This window comes from Lissotriton helveticus, chromosome 1_1 (genome assembly GCF_964261635.1).
Source record: "Lissotriton helveticus chromosome 1_1, aLisHel1.1, whole genome shotgun sequence".
Lineage (NCBI taxonomy): Eukaryota > Metazoa > Chordata > Amphibia > Caudata > Salamandridae > Lissotriton > Lissotriton helveticus.
In genome coordinates, this window is record NC_136057.1 from 1,208,423,847 (window position 1) to 1,208,442,828 (window position 18,982).

Here is an 18,982-nt window from a genome sequence, read left to right on the forward strand (position 1 = left end):
CCAGAAGTTGCACCACGTGAGGGGCGTTCCGCAAGGGGCGTCTCAAATGTTGTTGACTGTTTTGTATTAGGGACAGCACCCCTGGGTGGAGTTAGAGCAGATACCTGAGGACCCTTTAGAGAGCGGATGGGTAGGCAGTGAGGGGTCATGACTGGAGAACTTTAGGTTTTCACCAAGAGACTTAGAGTGAGTGACTTCCCTTGGGGGTCATTCACTGCTGACACCTTTGTTAGGTTGGGATTTGGTTAAGTAGGGATACCATCTAGAACAGGGTAGGGACGCCTAACCTGTGTTTGTTTTCCTCCAACCTAAATGAAGGAGAGATATGCGTCTATGCTGATAGCTTTACTATTCTTAGAACTTGTGTTAGTGATTTCTGTTGCTCGTCTGAGGGCTTTTCGAGAGCACATGTATGTAATTGGACCTGTGTATCTCGTGAATCTCATTCTGAGATGCCTGTATTTGCAGCTCATTATATCTTTACAATAAACTTTTGAAAACTAGAAGTTGTCCGTGATCTTTGGGAGTAGAGTCCTTTCTTGGGTGAACTAGCTTGGAAATAGGTGCACTTTCTTTCCTTACAGACAGGCAACAAAGGTTCAGTCGACCAGATCGAGGTTTGGATCAATAGATATAAGGTATCGATCAAAATCTCGCCCTTTCAGTTGGTAGCTATAGAGGATGGTTGCCTTCTTGAGGACGGTGACCTAGGCCAGGTTAGCTTACCCCAAGGCCCCTAGAGATCGATGATCGGAAGAACAGCCCGCTGGAGAAGATCCGGATGACGTGAGACAGAAAAAGCAGCAGTATCGGTCGAGAGTGAGTATAAAGGGTTATGCGTGTTAGATTGCGGTGTTTTGTATTGTATCTATGTTGTAATGTCTGGCGGAGTTGAATGCCTGTAGAGTGACTGTGGAACAGGTTGTGAGCGCGCGCAACCGGTGGAAATCTTAAGTTCAAGGAGAGCTTAAGTGGTTCGGGTGTATCGGACACCCAGAGTAATTGTCAACTAGAGTGAAGGGGGTCATGAGGTACCATTGATCACCCGAGAGACCGAGATAGGGGGAACGTAAGAGTGAGTGCGTGAGTAACGGACGCTGGTCGGAAGTTACTGTGTGTGTAAGCAACCTATCAGAGAGACGATAGACATCTCGTCAGTTGTGTTGACAATTACAGATAGACTGTGGACGTACAGTCGAGAGAAGTGACCGCTTGGTCGGAAGTAGTCATTTTTCGGTGTATGAATGGGACGCATGCATAACCGGGAGACGAGTTGAGAAAGGAGGGGTGCTGCTGCGAAGCGGAGAAAAGTGACGTCAGGTGGTGTCGCGCAGTGATTGGCCGACAGGAGAAAGACCGCGCTGTGATAGGCCAAGCTAGCAAAGCCGCGACAGGATTGGTGGATTGTCATCAGGAAGTAAACAGAGTAGCGAGGCTGGATTTTGTGCGCATAATTATGAAGTGTTTTAAGTGGCTGAAAGCGGTGTTTAAGAAAGAGAAGCGGGGATCGTATGAAGGGGAAGAAGCCCCGCCGGAGGGTACGCCAGCACGTTACATGGCAGTAAATGTTGGGTTGCATACGATCCTTTGGATATCAGAGTGGAGTAAGATTACTGAAGGAAATGAGGAACTGACGTTCCCGAAGTACGGGACGTTCAGATTAGAGGTGTTGCATCGATTAAAATCAGTCATGACCTCAATGAGACCCTTGCCTAGACCAACCCAGTTTGAAGCTCTTGATGCGTGGCTTAGGGCAGCGCATGAAAAGAATATGAACAGACGACAAGAAAGGGTGAAACGATCGGTAAGGGCAGTACAGGATGCCAGGTGGGATGCGGATGCTAAAAGATGGAGAGTGCATAACATGGAAGTAAATAAACTGTACCCAGTGTTAGAGGCGCCAGTAAATAAAAGCCCCCTAGAAGAAGATGAGGAGAGCGAAACAGAGGATAGCCTGATAAACAGATTATTGACAGACAGGCCACCCCCGTATAATAGAGCAGGGGGAGAGGTCGAGAAGAGTGAAGGAGAAAAGGGGGGCAATGCAGGAGAGCACAGACCGCTTCCCAGTTCAGAGTGGGATCCAGAGCCAAAGAAAGAGCTGTCCCAGCCTAGTCATGTGCAACAGGTAGTCGGTAGGTTTGTGGTACAAAGAGCGCCGGAAACGGAAAGCGCCACATCCTACCCATTACCAGATGCACTACAGGTACCGGTTACCATAGGTCCTATAATATCGATATATGACCAAGAGAGAGCAAGAGGGGAAGAACGGAAACGGAAAGACAGAGAAAGAGCAGAGGAGGCAAGGAGGAACGATACCACTAATTCCCCAAGTCAGATGCCGATACCCAGAGAGTGGAGTACACCGATGCACACAGCAGGGGACCCAGGAGGAGATCCTGGGGGCCCTAGATGGCCAATGGATCTGAGGGGATCTGGACGAAAATCCTTTCAAGAGCTAAATGAGTACATGAAGCAGTGGGATGAGGCAGTGAAGGCTCAAAAGAGCATCAATGCTGCAGAAGCAGAAAGGGAAAGTCAGGACAGCAGAGCACGGACTCACTGCGGGGCTGGGGAGAGTAGCCCGGAGTGGGACTGTAGAGGGAGTAGGGGAGTCACCCATTGGGCCCGGGGAGGAGATAGAACAGACCTGGAAAACGGGGGCCCCGGGAGTGAAGGGGTGGCGCGCCCAATACTCAGCAAAGGGGAGAGGAGAGCACAGGAGTACAGAAACAGCTTTAAATGTCCACACTGTGTGCCCGGCACCAGAGAACTGAATGGGAGTTGTGAGAGGTCGCACCATAGACCCTGTGATGATGGAAATGAGCGCAGTCCAGGGAATATGGGGAACCAGGAAGGATCGTATCGGATACTGAGCGATACGAGGCAAAGGGAGTGTAGCGACCAGAGGGAAAATAACAGAGAGATGTGCGGTGAGAGGAGAGAAGAAGATGAGAGTGGGCAGAGCAAGAGTAGGGGTAACAGGCCCGTGTTCCATCACCTTCCAAGATCAGATGGCCGAGCATGGGACCTAGAGAGATGGGAGCAAGGGAGGCCACCCATTAACTCTCCCGAGCCCAAACGTAGAGCTCGAAGTTGGGATGGGAGGGAGACCAGTGAGCCCCCTTCGAAAGACATATTGCGAGCTGAGATAAAAGCCAAGAGACTCGATGTCTCCAGTTTAAGGTCAGACCTGGATGACATGGTAGATGGTACCCTGCCTTTAGAAAGAATGGAAATGTATGAACAGGATGAAATACTGTATATGGCAAAAGACATTACTCGAAAAGCGAGAGCAGTCCATGAGAAGTTAGTCGAACTAGCAGGCAAATATATGGTGGACTTGTCAAGAACCAAAGCATTACAGGGTAACCACAGGCTACATTACTCAGATCGAGACCTAGATGAGAGGAGAACGATTGGGCTGAAAACACACATAAGGGAACTGATTACTGGAATAAGGACATGGAGGGCACTAGATAAGTGGGAAGAGAGGTGGTCCAAGAAAGGGACCGGCAGGAGAAGCACGCTTGGTATGACACCAGGACAGCAGGGAATAGAAGCATACCCTTTGCGTGAAGTGGCAAATGGGAACTATGTACATGTCCCTTGGAGTAGGGGAGATTTAGCTGCTTTTACCACCTCTTTCCCCAAATTACGTGAGAGCCCAGTGGAGTGGTACAAGCAAGTGGAGAGATTTGTAAAGATCTCAAAGGTCCTTTGGATAGATCTGAACACGCTGTTTGACATTGTAGTACCAGGCGATCTGTGGACAGCATGCAAGGTTAGCGCTGAGTGGCCCACAACGGAGCCAGAGAGAGATGCCAAGACCAATGGGCCGTCCGAGACTGTGATGGCAAAATACGAGAGAGTGATGACTTGGCTGAAAGAGAAAGTGCCAATGCAAGACATAGATTGGGTCAGAATAGACCGAACAAGACAGGAACCCAAAGAGACAGTTCACGAATATTACGAGAGATTGCTGAAGGCGTTTAAACAGTATAGCGGCTTGGATGTAATGGATCCAAAAGACATAGGGCAATTTGTGTCCAAGTTCGTCCTGGGACTGAGACCGGATATTAGTTTAATGATTCAGCAACACTCGATTTGTTGGCAAACTAAACCCCTAGACGAAATACTGAGATATGCCAGGTACTGCTGTGATGAGATAGATTCCAAGGCTAAGAAACTAAAGGAAAAGTTGATGGTGGTACAGATGCAGGCAGCAGGGAAGGGGGGACAACAGCAACAGCAGCAAGGAACAGGTACAGGAGGAAAGAAGCAGTACAGTCAGAACAAGGGCAATGAGGAGAGTTCCACCTTTAGACCCAGAATAGACATAGCTGCCTTGAAGAAAACGACTAGGTGCCACCAGTGCAACGAGGTGGGGCATTGGAAACGCGAGTGCCCTTACAATGTAGAGATAGGAGAACAAGAGATAGAGGAGGAGGAGGTCCAGAGCGCGCCTACAAGAGGGGTAACGCCATACCAAGGAAAGGTGCTCAAAGGGGGGGGGGCTCCTCCCCGAGCCCAGTTCCCGCAACCTCCTCGAGTAGGGAGTATGGGTAAGACCTATAGACAAATGCCCCTGTTTGTGGAAGGGGAAGAGTGCTATTATGTGGACCCATTAACCGGACAGAGAGTGGAAAGAGAAGACTGCACCCTCGGGGCAGCCTTGGAGGTAGATCAGAGGGGACCCTATGTGGAAGCAGAAGTAGCAGGGTGCCCTACGACATTTCTGGTGGACACAGGAGCCACTAGATCCACGATCAGATCAGCTGCAGTTCCAGACCTGCCCATGTCTGGAGAGACCATACAGGTGGTAGGGGTCGCAAACAGGAGAATAACCAGCCAATTGACAGAACCGGTGCAGGTGAAAATAGGGAAGTACAGTGATGAGCACCAGTTTGTGGTTTGCGATTCAAGTCCTGTGTGTCTGCTAGGAAGAGACCTGTTATGTAAATTGAATTGTACTATATACTGTACACCTCAGGGAGTGGAGGTATTGACCAATGATGATGATGCGGATTTCAAAGTTGCAAACTCTAGAATATGCGTGGAACTGTACCCTACTTTAACAGTAGAGGAGCTCCCCTGGGACTTGAGAGAGACAGTGGCATCAGAAGTATGGGATTTCACTGGGGAAGAGATTGGATTGGTCAAAGGGGTGGACCCAGTGAAAATTGTAGTGAAACCGCATGCTGAGTTCCCAAGAACACCCCAATATAAATTGACTCCAGAAACGATTGCAGGCATAAAACCCGTGATCGAGTCCATGATTAAACAGGGAATACTGAAAGAAATCGTGGGTAGTCCATGCAACTCCCCGATTATGGGTCTGCAGAAACCAAATGGGAAATTTCGGATAGTACAGGACCTTCGAAAGATTAATAACATAGTTGTTTCGTGTTGTCCAGTGGTACCGAATCCATCAGTGATACTGTTTCAGATTCCATTCCAAGCTGAGTGGTTCACTGTGATCGATCTTTGTCAGGCTTTCTTTTCGATCCCTCTGGACGAAGAAAGCCATTTTCTTTTCGCATTTAAGCTGGAAAATCGCGTCCTAACATGGTGTCGTATCCCTCAGGGGTATACAGAGAGCCCATCGATCTTTAATCAGCTTTTGAAGAAAAATCTTGAAAGTCTAGTGCTGCCCCAGAAGTCAGTTCTGGTCCAGTACATAGACGACCTCCTTGTGGCGTCAGAAACAGAAGAAGCTTGCAGGGAAGACTCCATTGCTTTGTTAAATCACCTAGCTGCCAATGGGCACAAGGTGTCCCCGGGAAAATTGCAGTACTGCCTGACAGAAGTGCAGTACTTGGGACACAGAATTGAGAAAGGCAAACGAAAGGTGTCACCAGACAGGATAGAGGCGATCATGAAAATGAATGCGCCTAAGACACAGAGAGAGGTCAGGATGTTCCTAGGGATGGTGGGTTATTGCCGACAGTGGATCGTGAACTTTTCACTGAAAGCAAAGCCCTTGCAAAAACTGACGCACAAGGAGGTGAGTGATCCGGTACCATGGGACAAAGACTGTTTGATGGCGTTCCTACAGCTGCGAGAGGACCTGTGTCGTGCTCCGGCATTGGGAATGCCGGATTACAATAAACAATTTTTTCTTTACTGTTGTGAGAGAGAAGGTTGTGCGTTGTCTGTGTTGGTCCAAATCCATGGGAATGCCCGTAGACCAGTTGCTTATTTCTCGGCTACTTTAGACCCAGTAGCCGCAGCGTTGCCCGGATGTCTCAAATCCGTTGCTGCAACGGGTGTCAGCATTGAGAGATGTGAAAATATCGTCATGGGGCACCCGTTAGAGGTGTGCGTGCCACATTCTGTTGAACTATTAATGACCAGGACCAAAACACAGCATCTGACCAATAGTAGGCTCACGCGCTATGAGCAAGTTATTCTTGCTGCAGAGAACGTGACCCTCAAGAGATGCTCTGTTTTGAACCCTGCTACATTGATGCCACTTCCAAATGATATTGAGGATGATGATGAGTATACAGACCATGACTGTCTCGATGTGACTGAACTATGCACCAAACCCAGACCCGACATCGTAGATGAGCCACTGACCGACCCAGACGAAGTTTTCTTTGTCGATGGCTCATGTGTAAGAGACGAAGTTGGGCAGTTGAGAGCAGCTTATGCTGTTTGTACAATTGAAGGAGTTGTGGAAGCTGGGTGCCTGGAAGGAGTACACTCCGCTCAGGTAGCCGAGATTATTGCCCTGACACGTGCTTGCTTGGCAAGCAATCAAATTCGAGTCACCATATACACCGACAGCCAATACGGGTTTGGGGTAGTTCATGATTACGGGCAGTTATGGTCTCAAAGAGGGTTCATGACTTCTTCAGGCTCTCCCATTCGCAATGGAGAGTTTGTGCGCCTGTTGTTAGAGGCATTGCAATGTCCAGCAAGTATCGCAGTTGTAAAGTGCACCGCACATACCAGAAATGAGGACTTTGTTTCGAAAGGCAATAGATATGCTGATGAAGTTGCGCGGTATTGCGCGGAACAAGGGTACTCTTTCACAGAGGTGGATGTGGGTGGAATAAATGTAAGAACTGAATTAGCCATGATACTGGAAACTGTTGATACTTGGGATGAACTGTCAACCATGCAAGAAAATGCTCCTGATTCTGAAAAGGAAACATGGGAGAGGGCAGGATGTGTAATGGGTGAGACCCATTTTTGGGTCTCACCAGACGGCAGAGCAGTGTTGCCCAATGAGATGGTGAGTCCAATGGCTAGGCTCATACATGGTCCCGTACACTTAGGGAGAGATGCTATGCTGAGAGTGTTTAGACAGACTTGGTATAATCCCAAGTTTAGAATAGCAGCAGAAGCAGTGTGCCAGCGTTGTGTGACCTGCCAGCAGCTGAACGTAGGGAAAAGAACACCAGTTGCACTAAGTCACATAGGAAGGTCTGGAGGTCCATTCAATCGAATGCAGATAGATTTCATTGAAATGCCAAGGTGCAACCGCCTCCGCTATGTCTTGGTGGTTGTCTGTGTGTTCTCCAGATGGGTTGAGGCATACCCTACACGTAGGTGCGACACCCTCACAGTGGCCAAGTTACTGCTTATAGAACTCATTCCTCGCTTCGGGGTGCCGGCCTTTTTGGAATCAGATAGGGGAACACATTTTAACAGCGAGCTTGTGAAGATGATCTGTGTAGCGCTAAATATTGACCAAAAGCTGCATTGCAGTTACCGACCAGAAGCCTCAGGAATTGTGGAACAGATCAATGGAACGATCAAGTGCAGGATAGCAAAAGTTTGTTCCTCAACGACCCTGAGTTGGCCTGATGCCCTGCCATTAGTCCTCATGAGCCTTCGTAGTACCCCAGACAGAAGAACAGGGTTGTCACCACATGAGGTGTTAATGGGGAGAGCAATGAGGCTGCCATCTATTCCAGCTACTGCACTGTTAAATATCACAGATGATATGATCCTGGACTATTGTAAGGGGCTGTCTGACGCAATGCGTTCTGTGTCTCTTCAGGTACAGGCTGCCGAGGTTCCAGCGTGCCAGGGCCCTTGCCATGACCTGTATCCTGGGGACTGGGTCCTGGTGAAGAAACATGTGAGAAGAAGCTGCTTGGATATTCGTTGGCGTGGGCCCTTCCAGGTCATCCTGATCACAAACACAGCTGTAAAGGTGGGAGGCCTGCCCAATTGGATCCACGCGTCACATACGAAAAGGGTTCCAGCACCTCTGGAAACAGCTCCTCTCTCGGATAGACGTCCAGCAGAGGACCGAGAAGCCATAGAGGGGGCTAGCCAAGCTGTAGAGGTGCCAGCGGAAGCAGGGAACGAGTCTGACCAAGCTGAGGACGGTCAGTACAACAGCGAAACAGAAGACGCTACAGAAGGAGAAAGCAGCTGGGAGTATGAGTCTGACCCTGACAGGTCTGAAAGAGAGCGAGAACAGACCAGAAGGAGAAGGAGTAGAAGGGCACGTGGAGAAGCTAATTGGCCACAAAGAAGGAGCTCTAGCCTGAGGTCAACTCCAGAAGCAACCCTTCCTCCGATATCAGAAGACTCAGACCCAGAAGAAGGTGCTCAGGGCGCTGAAGCACCGGATCGAAGAAGGTCAAGAAGAGTGCGTGTGCCTAACAGAAGATACTCCACACCTGAGTGGACATATCTGGCGACAAATGTCTGTGAAACCGGAGACAGGGAGGATCCGAGCGGTGGTGGTGTCCAGTTCTGAGCCCATTATCACCGTGGAAATACGACTGTTGGTACCCGGTGTCGAACAAGAAGGGTCACTAACATTCATGCTCCCCAGACCTCCCCGCCTCAGCAAGTTAAAACACATGTTTCTTACAGAATTGCAATTCCCCGACTTTGGTACAACGATAACCGCACATGAAGAGCACAATCTTCGTTTGGAAATACTGAATTATGCTATTGAAGCTGCAACCACAAATCTGATAGTAGACTGTTAACGGACTTTGTAAATAAAGCAAGCAGAAAAAAGAAGATTACCTAGCGCCCAGGAAGCAGAGAATTTTAGGGAACTTCCCTTGAGTTGATGGAGAAGGGCTAGGGTTGTCTTTTTGAACTGTTAAAGAACTTTTGCGAAGAAGGTTGTCAGCCTCCAGTTGTGTGGATTCTAAAGACAAAAGGATTGAAAAGAGACTGTAAAGGAACGAGAGGAAAAGAACTTTTTGCTAAGATAAGAGAGAGCTATATTGTCTGACGAAATGGAGGCCGGCACCCAGAACCGCAGAGCTAAATGTATAATAGGTACACTAATAGTAGGAGTGATAATATTAATAGCTTTAGTGGTAACAATTTCTTATGTAAAGGGACATGAAGAAGAGGTAAAGGTAACTGATGCGAATTCTGTAGTAACGCTTACACCTATTGTTGCTGGTGAGAAAAGGGAAAACACTCAAGAGAAAGCGTTATTAGCTGCAGAAGCCCGCAGGTTACATGTAGACGAGTCCCAAGGAGACTTTAGGTCGAATGCTTATGCTAAACTCTTGTATGAATACGTGGATGCCATGGAGGTTAAGGATTGTTATGTCTGCATGCAGTTGCCGGCATCTGTAGACGAGGGTATTAGATACCATCACCTCCCTCTGACATATGGCATTACATGTAGCTTATTGCTTAGTATATTTTATGAGAGAGATAGTTTTGAATACTATTTCTCTAATTATGATTCAGTGTTGCCGGAAGTCCCAAATTATAAGCAGATGAACAAATGGGACTACTGGAAGAGTGAAGACAGATTGGCCAAATTCTTCATTCCTTGGATTACCTTAGATACTTCACATGCCCGTAGAAATAACCTGACATGCAAGGTGTCAGAAGTCGAGAAGAAGTTCATAGGGCAGGTGGATGATCGTTACAGGAGACAAAAGATTTTGAAAAAATCAGGACAAGGGAAAATAGATTGGACCGAGGAAGAGAAGTCACATAAGAGAAAGGGTAGTAGTGGTCCAATAGCTTTAGATAAAGCGCAGAGAGGAAAGTTATGTCTTCACCGAGCCAAAACGTATTATGAAAATGTATACGTGGGTGAAGTTGACTGTGAGCATGCTTTTAATTTAGAGTACTACACTAAGGATTTCCTAAAGGGAATGCAAGTGATTCCAAATGTGTATTTTGTATGTGGAAGAAATGCTTACGTGAGGCTACCTGACAACTGGTATGGATCATGTTACTTGGCAATTGTCTTCCCCAAAATATATCATGCACAAGACTTAGTGATCATTGAGGGTCAGACATCATCGAGAGGAAGGAGAGATGTAGGTGATGCCGAAATGGTTGGAGATGTCTTTGGAGCTATGTTTCCTCTTTTGGGAATAATCCTTAATGATGTTAAAATTAGACGACTGGCAACAGTTGTCGACAGGTTGTCTGCCAGCACTGCTCAGTCCTTAATGCTGGTAGAAGGAGAGATGCAATCGATAAGGGCTATGGTTCTTCAAAATCGTCTTGCATTAGATGTCCTACTAGCAAAAGAGGGCGGAGTCTGTAAGGCTTTGAAGGTCCAGGAATGCTGCACTTACATTCCAGACAATTCGAAGCCCCTTGAGAAAGTTATTAGGAACATAACTAGTATTCACAAGGAGATCGAAGACTTGAGTAGAGAAAATGTCTGGGAAAAGGTGGGCCACGGAATGAGTACAGTTGGAGGGTGGTTTTCCACCTTAGGCAAAAGCTTTGTATGGTATATTCTAAAGCCTATCATCATAATATTGATCTGTGGGATAATATTATGGGGATTGGTGAGGGTATTCAAATGGTACAGAGCAAGAAGGTCAGAAAGGGCCCAAAGAGAACAGCTGCAGAGATTGGCTGCCATACAAGATAATCAGTACAGGAGCCTGAGAGCTCTGGAAGCGCAGAGAATGCCAGCAATAACTGCAGTTTAAATGTTAGTGATGACCCCGAGAGGTCATCAAAGGGGGGAACTGAGAGAGCGCAAACTGACTTAAATGTATGAGTACATCACACTTACCTGTAGTAAGCACAAATCATGAAGAGAAATGCCATGAGTGCTAATAGTATCTGCAATTATATTCTGAATGTATAGCTAATGTAGAGATTTAAGTAGAAGTGGAACTAATACAGAAATGTGTGACATTATATGACTTTATTAGACGTGTTTATTTTTGAATCCATGTCGTGAAGCTGCTAAAACATAAGATGGTATGTGGTTAAAAGCAGAACGTGGTAGGCCTCAGAGCCAGAGCTGGAGGGAAAGGGAAGATGGTTCTTTTCACGACACAGATTATATTAAGGTTTTTGGTCATTGCATTTAATAGACCATGATTTATAGAAATGTTTACTTAATAATAGAATAAGAGTATTAACATGCTTTAATTAAATGAAGAAGTTGAATATTATAATCATAATGAGAAATATTGTAGGCCTGAAATGTTTTAGCATTGATTTACACGTACATGTCTGGGCTGAGAAATGTTGCAAGCCTTTTTCTTTTTAGAAGTATATGAGAGTTGGGTTCTTGGCTACAGATATCTGTCTGCAACAGGAAAGGGGGGATCCAATTATAAATGAATGAATAGAGGTCTGTTCAGTAGACGGCCCAGACATGGAGGAGGGTTTTGGAATGTTTAAGGGGTATCAGCGGGCCGGAGAAGAGCCTGAGAAGCAAGGTCAACTCTAACGCATGAGGCCCAAGACAAAGCATCATGGAAAAAGCCAGAAGTTGCACCACGTGAGGGGCGTTCCGCAAGGGGCGTCTCAAATGTTGTTGACTGTTTTGTATTAGGGACAGCACCCCTGGGTGGAGTTAGAGCAGATACCTGAGGACCCTTTAGAGAGCGGATGGGTAGGCAGTGAGGGGTCATGACTGGAGAACTTTAGGTTTTCACCAAGAGACTTAGAGTGAGTGACTTCCCTTGGGGGTCATTCACTGCTGACACCTTTGTTAGGTTGGGATTTGGTTAAGTAGGGATACCATCTAGAACAGGGTAGGGACGCCTAACCTGTGTTTGTTTTCCTCCAACCTAAATGAAGGAGAGATATGCGTCTATGCTGATAGCTTTACTATTCTTAGAACTTGTGTTAGTGATTTCTGTTGCTCGTCTGAGGGCTTTTCGAGAGCACATGTATGTAATTGGACCTGTGTATCTCGTGAATCTCATTCTGAGATGCCTGTATTTGCAGCTCATTATATCTTTACAATAAACTTTTGAAAACTAGAAGTTGTCCGTGATCTTTGGGAGTAGAGTCCTTTCTTGGGTGAACTAGCTTGGAAATAGGTGCACTTTCTTTCCTTACAGACAGGCAACAAAGGTTCAGTCGACCAGATCGAGGTTTGGATCAATAGATATAAGGTATCGATCAAAATCTCGCCCTTTCAAATCCTAATAGCATTTAGATTGCCGCAGGTCAACCGCAGTTTATCTTCATTTTTTATTCATATAAAAAAAAATTCTAAAGGAATAATCAACTAAGTTTAAATTTTTCCCGCAGTGAAATGAAACGCGCTGCAGTATTGTTTGTGGAATGCTAATGTGCCACGCTTGACCGAGGAGGGTATTGTTTGAGAGTTGTGAGTGTCGCCTGTTGTCAGCGCATATGAGAGGACCCTTTCTTTTAAATCATTTAGTTTCACCAAATCCCATAAACGGTTGTTTTTTTTATTGTTGAAATGCAAACAGCCGGGTTGAACTTATTGAGGCAATTAGTATTTATGAAATGTAATCCTTTGCAGAACAGGTTCTCTGCCTTTAAGGCTATGTTTGAGCAATGCTCCATTGTTTTTATTCGCAACATGAATTATAGGCTGTGAGCAGGTGATGCTTCAGCTAGCAGTGGTGGTTCTGCTTTTTAGGTCATCGAGATGCAGTCTACACTAAAATAGCATTATTGGCTTGATCGGGGAGTAAGAGATGTACGCACTCCTTTACTCCTTCCTAGAAGTCCCTCCCACTGGCTTCTATGATGGGTGGCTGCATAGCTGCCAAGGTTTTAGATTGCAGTGTGTGACATTTTCATAATTTCATTGCAATTATGAGTGACATTTCAACAACTATGAGTGACACTTTGTTGCAAGCAAAATCATGTAGTGAACATGAGGGAAACTACATATGAATATCAGTAATTACACTTTTTGAGTAACGAGAACCTCTAAAAAGATCTTAAAACTACTACAAAGCACCAGAAATGGAAGGGCACTAACATATTGTGTGTCTGCAGTTCTCAGTAGCAAAAGGCGGGCAGGCACTGATGCTGCTCTGAAGATGTCATTAATTTTATCGTAAATTGGGCTTCATTGAGACTGGTCAAACTGAAAAAGAAACTAACTTTGTTTCATTTCTGTTCGAGAACTCACTGACTAGAGAAAATGCTGAACATTTAACACAGCAGACACAATCGTAAATGCATACATCTGCTAAGGCACCACTTTCAATACGGGAGCCAGGGGCCCAGTCGCACTCCGAGTGTAGAGAGGATGTAGGTATGCCCCTGCCAAACCCTAAATAGTCCCTGGATATTAGCGCACATTGTTATTGCAGCCTATCTTTCACCTTGTCTTATACAATTTGAAAATAATGACATGTATATTTATAGAGCTCCATGAGGCTTCAAATACATGTCACTAATCTCCAATGCATCAACCAGGGTTCAATTCTGTGTCAATGATGTTACAAACACACAGCTGCAGTGATTTCATTAACCAGCTGACCTCCTACACTAGGAACCCCGCCGCCGTCTCAGTGCACCATCATTCTGATCTGCAACATTCTCTGTTTGTTCAGTACTGGAAGCCATACACATCTCTGCGGGGATACTTCCATCTCAACATGCTACGCCCCGGTGGGCCCCCGATGGGGCTCGGTACAGGTCGGAGCTGGTGCACCACCTGCTTCCTGTAGTTTTATTTCCAGAACTCTCATTGCATGCCCACCCATACCCCTCACTGTCCGTTATCTCCCTCTTATTATGCTCCGGGGATGCCGCTAACACACATAAGACACTGCTACAAATAGCACTGGGAGCTTCCGTTTCGGAGTTGAAACCCCCCCCAGCATTTTACAGTATGTAACAGGTTGCGAAATGCCACCTTTATGTAATCCGAGCCTTAAATGCAAGTACTGAGACTCAGCATAGTTTTGTCATTGTCAAAGCTCCCCGTTCGCACGTCCGCACTGTAAGTAGAGCTGTCAGTGCATCTACATCTTCAGATGTGTCCCGTGAGTACTGGGGCCTAGCAGGGCATTGTCAATGCGCCTCAATCCTCACCTGCACTTACGAGCTGAGGATTTGTCAAATGCAGAAAAGCCGCAAGTAAACACCAGTGCGAATCGTCCAGGTGACAGTCCCCCGCCTCTTCTGCTTCACTTCCTCTTCCTCGGGACATGACAGCACGAATACGGTCAAATCGGGTTATCCCGGCCCACATGTGCGTGCGTGCACGGTGTGCGTATTGTCACCTACGCAGACGATACCCAACTGGTGGTCTCTTTAGACCACCAGGAGGGATCGTCTAGCACCTTAGGCTCCTGTTTGGAGGCGGTCTCCAGATGGATGCAATCCTCATGTCTAAAATTGAATGGGGAGAAGACAGATGTCATCCTGTTGGGCAATCCTTCCCCCTCGGGCTTTGCATCCTCCTGGCCTCCATGTTTAGGCCCACCCCCCACGCCTAAACCCCAAATAAAAAGCTTGGGGATTTGGTTTGATACCGACCTTAACTTTTCGGTTCAAGCTACAAAGACTTCGGCTACCTGTTTTGGGTTGATGAGGATGCTTCGGAGGGTGCTCCCTCTGCTCCCTTTCCAGGCAAGGAGGATCCTGGTCCAGGCCCTTATACTATCCCGCCTGGACTACGGGAATGTCCTCTACATGGGAGCTCCTGCCTATACCATCCAGAGGCTCCAAGTCACCCAGAACAGTGCCGCCCGCCTACTTTATAACCTCCCCCGTTGGCAGTCAGCGAGGAATGCTTTAAGGGAACTTCACTGGCTCCCTATAGCCGGAAGAATACAATTTAAGGCCATGTGTATTTTACACAAGGCCTTCCATCGTACCGGCCCTGCAATTCTTCAGTCACTGGTCATCCCCTATGCCCCACCTCGCTCCCTTCGCTCCAGCTCCGCCCAGCTGGCTACTCCCTTCAGAGTCAAGAAGGCTCGTTGGGGTGGCCGCTCTTTCTCACACACTGCGGCAAAATTCTGGAACACCCTTCCTCTGTCTCTGCGAGAAACTGTAAACCATTTCTCTTTTAGGAAAACCCTAAAAACTCACTTGTATGCTACACTCTGCTGACCTACCTTGAGCCCTCGCTAACTAAGTTCCTGTCATAAGCGCTACGAGGCCTCCGGGTAGCTAGCGCTATACAAGTGTTGTTTCAATTCAATTCAATTCAATTCACATGGTGTGCCAAAGTGACACAGTCAGTAGCAACCACTGCTGAGAGGGCAGCCCCCCTCCCCCTGGTAATTGGCAGCAGTGTCTCAAAGCCACGCAGCACCAAAGTAATTAATATGGAGCCAGGCACGACACTGGGTAGGTAGATTTGTTACATTGTAGCGCTCTTAGCCACGCCAGAGCTGAGATCAAACAATTTTAACTATTTATGCACTGACTGAGCCCAGCAAGTAGCTGCTAACAGCACGTCTCGGAGCAGCAGAGCCGGTCCACAAGCGCTGCCCGTGGCACGCGATATTGAGTGGCAATAAATGCGTGACAATGCATTTCAGTGCGGTGATGCGGTACACCACAATGAACACCGACAGGGGCCGCGGGCGAGCCTGGAGGCGGGGTCACTGCCACATTGCACGGCCTCCGTGAGCAACTGAGGCTGGGGATCTCCGGCCTGGCATGGTACTGCGACGGGCCCATTCCCCCTAAGCCCTCTGGGAGGGGGTGAGATGGTGAGTATCCCACTGGGCTCTCCTGCAGCCCCACCGTGTCTTCTGCTGCCGCTGTGGTGATGCACCGTGCTGGGATGCCGGCGTTAATCCTCCTCCCCGTGTGACGCTGTGCTCCTTTGAAGTTGGGCCTCCTGCGGTATATGTGCCGGGCTTCAGGCGCTAAGTGACATTGCTGCGCTGGATAAGGTGACCACTACTCTACGATACCTGATGCGCTGCAATTATTTCTAGAGCGCTTTCTCTGTGCTTGCGTTATATTTTTAAAACTACCTACGTTTTGTATCTTTGTTGCATTTTCTTTCGTACCCTTGTTTTTAATCGCCGCGCCCCCCCCTGGCCCTCACTTGCATTTTAAAACCTCCAAAACAGCACCGCTACTTTGCGGGTCCGGGCTCACGGGGTCTGGAACTTTGACCGCCATTTTGGGAGGACGCTCTGCACATTGTGGGTGAGCGCTGTAGCGCTGCAACGCCGACAACACGCCTACTTAAGGCGAGGAGCTGCTGCCGGTCAGCCTGGATAAGGTGACCACTACTCTACGATACCTGACGCGCTGCAATTATTTCTAGAGCGCTTTCGCTGTGCTTGTGTTATATTTTTAAAACTACCTACGTTTTGTATCTTTGTTGCATTTTCTTTCGTACCCTTGTTTTTAATCGCCGCGCCCCCCCCTGGCCCTCACTTGCATTTTAAAACCTCCAAAACAGCACCGCTACTTTGCCGGTCCGGGCTCACGGGTTCTGGAACTTTGACCGCCATTTTGGGAGGACGCTCTGCACATTGTGGGTGAGCGCTCTAGCGCTGCAATGCCGACAACACGCCTACCTAATGCTCGTCCCCTCGCGCAGCGGATTAGCGCAGCGGGTGCGCCTTCGCTGTGTCTGAGTCGTGCCAGAGTCCTGCCAGTCTGCGCCCGTCAGCGCTAAGGCAGGGCTAGGGCAGGACACTCTGGACACTTCCACTATGCTTTCTGGTGACTTTCTAATAGGTCTCCGCCATAAGGTAAGCTTTTGAGCTCACGACGCGCTCGACCCCCTCTGTGGGCCTTTCCAGTGTCCTACGTGCTCTTTTGAGCTCCCGTTGCCCCTCCCTATCACCGACTTACAGCCTTCACAAACGGCCATTAGTGGAGCTGACCTCCCTGCTGTTATTCACCGTCAGACAACACTTAAAATACTCCATCTTAATGTCAGATCATTGGTCTGTCACCATTTAGATGTTTTTACAATACTCACAGACGAAAAACCTGACATTTTCTTTTTGACGGAAACATGGCTTCACGACGATGCCACAGCAGCTATGAATCTTGCGCTACCTGAGGAGTACGTTATGTACACTCTGAATCGTAACTCAAGAGGTGTCGGGATCGCGGCTCTGACTAAGGCATGCTACCCATGTTCATGGAAAGCCATTGTTATAGCTGGCTGTGAAAGCGCCCATTTTGCAATTTCCATAAACCCTCATCTTACCATCTCCGGACTTCTCAATTTATAGACCCCCTGGCTCGGACGCCGCCTTTCGGCTTGCCCTCCCTGAGGTAGTCTCCTCCCCTGGCCCTCAGATCGGCTAACTTTAGTATAGTAGGTGACCTCAATCTCCACTTGGATACTCCCCTTTCCTCTGCTGTTAGTGGTTTCCTCGCAGACCTTGAGGCATTACAACTACATCAGCTTATCAACCATCAGACTCATGTGGGTGGACATATTCTAGATCCCTTTCTGACGAATCTCCATAATGCTATCACGTTTCCACCCAAACCCCATGGCCTGGACAGATCATCACCTGATCGAAGTTCGGCTTATTTCGAATGTTTCTCCTTTTAAGAGCCCCACTCCGGCGGTCTTTTTTTTTTTTTTTTAAACCTTTATTTGTACAGAAAGGAGATACAAAGCTGGGCCTACAACGATCTGGCCGGCCACGATATGATAAAACAGTTAAAAAGTCCAAAGTAAAAGACACAGAATCAGACGTAAAGAAGCACATTCAATATAGCCGTAGAAAAAGGGGGGGGGGGGAAATACGAGGATTTAAAACGGCCAGCAATCAGGAACAATATGAGGTTATTTTTATATTATAACGATAGGGCGCATGACAGGCTCAGCAACAACAAAATAGTATCCGGATTCCCAACACAAATCATTAACAACAAAAAGGGTAAAGGGCAGCAACGCAGAAGTATCAGCACTGTATACATCAGTATAAGAACAAATGTCGTAAACACAGAGCAATATGCAATTGGTAACAACTTTACATACCCACCACCCAATGGCACATTGGATACAAAAACAGGGGGGCCGGAAAATAGCGACTTTCGTCAAAACTAGCCCGCCATACTAAACAGGAAAAAAGGTGGGGGGGGGGGAGAGAGAAGAGGAAAGAAGAAAGGGAAGGAAAATACAGACTAAAAGAGAAGAATGCCGCGTCGGAACAAGCGCCCCGTAGCAATGAACATATAGAAGAACAGACATAATAGCAGCGGGGAGGGCATGGAAGTCGCAATGGAAAGCAGCAGAATTTTAAGAAGAAGAACAGCGACATTACATACCCCACCCCCATCATACCACGGGAGGCAAGGACAGACGCGGCACTCCCATAAAGATATACAAAAGGGCCATAGAACTGAAGAAAATAAAACATCAAAGAAGACCCAACCCACCCATCCCACCCAGCACCCCTGCAGAAGGCTACGGCCTACCCTCCAAACAGCGCGCCTGTCGCCCTAAACCAGAACCCGAAATGTAGTAGAGACAAGAGAGAAAAGGAAGAAAAGACAAAAAAAAAGATATGGAAACAAGGTAGTAAAGAGGAGGGAGGAGCATGAGGGCAAAAATGAATACGGTCGGCTACAGCCCTCCACCCAACCATACAATCATAGTACATGTGCACCAGAGCGACATAAATTCGAGCACTATAGAACTTGCGGGGGGGTCTCTCACAACACTATGAATATGAACAACTTCGCCACGGATTCGTACACCAAAGAACTTACGGGGGTCGTGCAGCTCACCCCAATCCTTTCTTCACTGCATTTACTACCCACCAAATAACAGTGTGAAATGAGCAACACGATGTGATGCAAGCGCACAAATGAAAAAAATTACGAT